This window comes from Callospermophilus lateralis, chromosome 4, assembly GCF_048772815.1.
Source record: "Callospermophilus lateralis isolate mCalLat2 chromosome 4, mCalLat2.hap1, whole genome shotgun sequence".
NCBI classification, from domain to species: Eukaryota; Metazoa; Chordata; class Mammalia; order Rodentia; family Sciuridae; genus Callospermophilus; species Callospermophilus lateralis.
Genome location: NC_135308.1, coordinates 51,498,780 through 51,504,511, shown reverse-complemented (window position 1 = coordinate 51,504,511; position 5,732 = coordinate 51,498,780). Strand labels below are relative to the sequence as shown.

Genomic DNA, 5,732 nt, shown 5'->3' with positions numbered 1-5,732 from the left:
ATGAGCCAGGTTCCAGAGAGTCCACTGCGACCATGAAGGTTGTGGTGGGGTGCGTTCTCTCCTCCAGAGTGGGCATCAGAGGTTTGCCGGACGATCACGGTCAAAGCCCCTGCGTAGCCTGTCTGAAGTTGGATACCCAATAGGGGAACTCACCTACTGAAGAGCCCATGTTGTGTGAGTAGGAGAAGCGCTCGAAAGAGTGGACAAGGATGGCAAGCCTTGAGAGAGGGGGCCCTCGAGCAGCAAGACATTCCCTCTCTCAGGTTTTGGCACCAATGAAAGAACAAACAAGGCTCATTGTCGGAGAAAATGCCCATTTATTGAGGAACAACTCTGCATATTTATAGAGCCAGGGGTGGTTTGACAGTTATGACAGTTTAACAGTTTAATGGTTTGTCAGTTGGCATGGGGTGCTTTCTGATTGGTGGGTAAGGATCATGTGAGCCAGCAGGGCTAGTCTGATTGGTGGGTAAAGATCATGTGAGCCAGCAGCACTAGTCTGATTGGTGGGTAAAGATCATGTGAGCCAGCAGCACTAGTCTGATTGGTGGGTAAAGATCATGTGAGCCAGCAGGGCTAGTCTGATTGGTGGATAAGGATCATGTGAGCCAGCAGGGCTCACCATTGGATGGCTCTTCTTGGGGGATGGGGAAGTTAGTCTTTGGAGCCGGGGTTACTCCCAACAACTTACGTCTTCCAGTCCTGAATCAAGAGGCTCTGATCAATTACTACATTTTGTGGTGACTTGGGTATAGTCCCAATTCCAGAAGTAGAAGGCATGTCTTCAGATGTAGGTGTCACCTGTGAGGTTGAGTTACACTCACCTGTCCCTTGTAACCCTGCCCCTTCAGGCCTTTTTTGGATATAACTTTCTAAAGAACAAGAGTCCCCCCAGTAAAAGCCCACTTCCCAATGTGCTTACCCTCTCTCCCCAGCCTCTTGTGACTTTCTCTTGGTCTCAGTTTGGGGAGCCTGAGTCTGAGAGCAGAGAAGCTGTCCAGAAGCGTTTTAAAGGTAAAGTGTGTCAGTGTTTTATTTGGTGTCCCTGGAAATTTACACGAGCAACCTTAAGTTCAGCTGCCCCCTCAGGTCAGGGGCAGCAGGATAATATTCAACTAATTATGATTTTTTAAAAAAGCTCCAAAAAGTTATGGCCCAATGATATAGCATCAAAACACATGGAAAAATATGAACATGAATGTAAAATCATAGAAAAACCCAGAGTCATTGTTAGAGATTTTTAAGAAACCCAAGTTAGTAAATGGTAGAATAACTACAAATTTGTTCATTGCATAAAATATTTGACAATAAATTTAACCAACTTGCTATAATAAACATTAACAGGACATCATTAAAATTACTGAATGCATACCACTCAAAGGCAATCCCCAATTGACTATCAAGATATTGATCACATCAAGAAAAAAACTTTCATAACAAGAGAGTGAGATAATATATTCAGTGTGCTAAATAAAAAAATACTGTCTTCAATAATCTTATAACTAGTAAATCTATCTTTCATAAATGAAGAAGAAATAGAGTCTTTCTCAGGCAAGCAAATTCTGAGGGACCTTCATCACAACTAGACCAGCTTTTAAAAAACAATGCTCAATGGAGTGTTTGGATTAGAGCAAAAAGACAGTAATTATTGTCATGTAAACATAATGAAGGTTTAAAGATTACTGGTGAAAGTAAATTTATTTATAATCAAACTTGGAATACTCCACTATAGCCATGGTTACAAAGTTTTCTATCTCCAGTATGAAGAGTAAATGTCAAAACAGTCACCACTAATTACAGCTATAAGTGTTTAAGTTGTTAAAATGAGACAACTAGATAATAAACTGTGGGGTGGGGGGAGTTAAAATCTAGAGAATTTTCATGCAAACCAAGTTAAGTAAATATCTCCTTTAAAAACCCTGTGATAATATTTTTATAAACACTCGTGCTAACCAGAAAGAAAAAGAATTACAGCATATACACATATAAGAAAGAGAAAAGTACCAAAGATTTTTTAATTACTATAGAAAAGTGGCAAATATAAATAAAAGAGGAAGAAAGGATTATGGTATATGTGGAACAATTGGAACATTCAGAAAGTATTTAACAAAATGGCAGGAGTAAGTCCTTACCAGTTAGTAAATAGATTAAATTGTCTAACTAAAAGACAAGAATTATTGAATAGACTTAAAGAAAAAAAATTGAAATATCTGTATGCTGCCTAGAAGAGTCTTGTTTCACCTCAAAAGACACACAGATAGACTAAAAATGAAAGTATAGAAAAACATGTTCCATGTGAAGGAAAACACAAAAAGAGAGAAGAAGTAGGTGAACTAACATAAGATAAACAGATTTAAGTGAAAGTTTGTACAAGTGGACAAAGAAGACTATTACATAATGAACAGGGTAAAATAAGCAAGAAGACTTAACAATTACAAATATTTATGCACCCAACAACAGAGCACACAATAAATAAAGGAAGTATCACTAGATGTTAAGAGAGGCAGACATCTCTACAACAATATTAAGGGACTTCAACATCCCTGTTGTTTGCTGAAACTGGAATGTTACACTTCTTCACTTTTTCATTGGTCCTGTTGTTACCTTTCATAATTATTATGACTAGATATGGATGAGTGTGAATTTAACATCTTATTATGTATTGTTGTTGTTCCTTTTAATCTTTTGTTAGACTGACCAGTTTTATTTATAAGTTGATATTTTTCAACTTTTGGATATAATTACAGATTCACTTAAAGTTGAATCCGCCTCCCCCATCCCCCTCTCATGCCAAAAAAAGACAAGAGCAATTCCATACCCCCTTCAACTAGTATCCTTATCCTTCAATTATAAAAATCTGTGATACCATTAAAAAACTAAAAAATTGACATAGCTTGTTTAAATTTATATATTTAAATTTACATGTAGTCTTGTGTGTATGTGTGTGTATATATATAATAATATGCAATGTTGTGATGTGTAGAATCACATAATGCCACAATAAAGATGCACACATGTGGTCTCCGCGACAGAAGCAAGATAAGGAAGGGAACAAGGGAATGTCACCATTTGGAAAGCGTCCTAGTAAGATGCACACACTGTGCTGCTGCAGTGGCTCTAAGGCCTGCTACCTTCAGATGTCTGCCTGGGCAAATGTGGCCACCCTACCAGGTGCAACAGAAAGTATAACCAGAGTGCCAAGGCTAAAAGGAAATACTGCCAGGACTGGTCTAAAGAGACACTTAAAAATCATATAACGCAGATTCAGGCATGGATTCTGTGAAAGAACAACTCCTAACCTAAGAAAGCAGATGTTGCAGCATCCAGTTCATCTTGAGAGTTTCAACAACTAGCCACTCAATAAATATTTTGGCTTTTAAAAATGGAAAAAAAATGTTCTATCTCCACAAGGATCCTTCATGCCACCCCTATATAGTGACCCCTCTCACTACCTTATCCTTCCTTGCAACCACCAATCTGTTCTCCTTCTCTGTATTTTGTTATTTTAAGAATGTTACATAAATGGAATCATGCAATATATAAACTTTTGAGATCAGGAATTTTACTCAGCCTAATAATTTTAAATTCTGCCCAAGTTGACACTGGTGTTAGTTTTTTATTTCTGATTTATTGTTGGTCGGTGTTCCATGGTATGAATGCACAACAGTTTGCTTAACAATTATTCATTTATTAAATGATTTTGTTGTTGCCAGTTGGGGCTGATATTAATAGCTGCTATAAAAATTAATATGTTGGTTTGTGTATAAGCATAAGTTTTTATTTCACTGAGATATATTCATAAGAGTTACTTGCTGAGTTGTATATTAAGTTCATTGTAAGTTTTATAAGAAACTGAAATACATTCTTCTAGAGTGTCAATCAGAAATGTTTTGCATTATGTGACTTCTATTAATCAGTTTGTTAATGTTACTTTTTAAAATCTGTTCTGAGAGGAACATATATCTTATTGTGGTTTTAATCTGTATACAGTGAATGATGAATAATTGTGTTTAAAATATTTTTATGTTCTTGTGTGACAATGGTATTTCCTCTTTAATGACTTCTTTGTGTCCTTTTGTACAGTTATAGCTTCTCATTACGATTTTTGAGACTCTTATAGATTGGAACAGATTTCTATGTTAGATATGTAGGCTGAACTTATTTTCTCCTTATTTGAACTTTGCTTTTTTTATCCTTTCAAATTTTATAAGAATGTTTTTCTCACTCCAGATTAAAAATTTCTTCTATGTTTTTCTTTAAAAGATATATATAATTTTCCATGTTACATTTTAATATCTGGTTAACTTCTTATATAAATGAAGTTTTAGTCAAGATTCATTCTTATGACTATAGGTATCTAATAGTAGTAGTTTTATTTTTCAAAAAGATTATTGTTTATTCATTCAGTAACTTTAGAAACTGTAAAAATATCAGATAAGTATATTTGTGTAAATTTGTTTCTGGATGCTCCATTTTGTTCAATTGTCCTGTTAATTACCCCTTATCCAATACCTCACTTTCTTGATAGTCATAGCTATATAATAAGACTTGAGTAGAATACTCAAGATATATATATATATATATATATATATATATATATATATATATATAGAGAGAGAGAGAGAGAGAGAGAGAGATGTATATATATATATAGATATATACACATAGATACATATATATACATATACATATACTCATACACACATATATACATAGTTATATAAGATTTAAACATTTTTTTTCATATATTTGTTGATCAATTATGTTTCTTCTTTTGTGAAGTGTCTGTTTAGATCCTTAGCCAATTTATTGCTTGAGTTATTTGTTTTTTGGTGTTTTTGAGTTCTTTATATACCCTGGAGACTAATGCTCTATCTGAGGTTGTAAAGATTTTCTCCCATTCTATAGGCTCTCTTTTCACATTCTTGATGGTTTCTTTTGCTGTGAAGAAGCTTTTTAGTTAAAATTCATCCCATTCATTGGTTCTTGATTTTATTTCTTGTGCTTTAGGAGTCATGTTAAGTCACTTCCTATGCCAACATGGTAGGGACTTTTTCTTCTATTATGGGCATGGTCTCTGTTCTAGTGCTTAAGCTTTTGATCCACTTTGAGTTGAGTTTTGAGCATAGTGAGAGATGGGAATTTAATTTCATTCTGCTACATATGGATTTCCAGTTTTTTCAGCACCATTGGTTGAAGGGGCTTTTCTCCAATGTATGTTTTTGGTGCCTTTGTCTAGTATAAGTTAACTGTATTTATGTAGGTTTCTCTGTGTGTCTTCTATTCTGTACCATTAGTTTATGTGTCTATTTTGGTGACAATACTATTTTTTTGAAACTATGACTCTGTAGTAAAGTTTAAGGTCTGGTATTGTGATGCCTTCTGCTTCACTTTTCTTGCTAAGAATCGCTTTGACTATTCTGGGTCTCTTATTTTTCTAAGTGAATTTCATAATCGCTCTTTCTATTTTTATGAAAAAATGTCATTGAGATTTTAATTAGGAATTGTACTAAATCTCTATAAGCCTTTTAGTTTTTTGGCCATTTTGACAATGTTAATTCTACCTATCTAGGAGCATGGGAGATTTTTCCATTTTCTGAGGTCTTTAAAAATTTCTTTCTTTAGTGTTCTGTAGTTTTTGTTGTAGAGATCTTTCACCTATTTTGTTAGATTGATTCCCAAATGTTCTATTTTTTGAGGCTTTTTTCAATGGGGTAGCTTTCCTTATTTAT

General features: G+C 34.5%; 1 pseudogene; it reads left to right on the top strand.

Annotated features, from left to right (window-relative positions):
* The first annotated feature begins 3,014 nt into the window (after positions 1–3,014).
* On the top strand, positions 3,015–3,337 carry LOC143398242 (large ribosomal subunit protein eL37-like; annotated as a pseudogene).
* Positions 3,338–5,732: the final 2,395 nt, after the last annotated feature.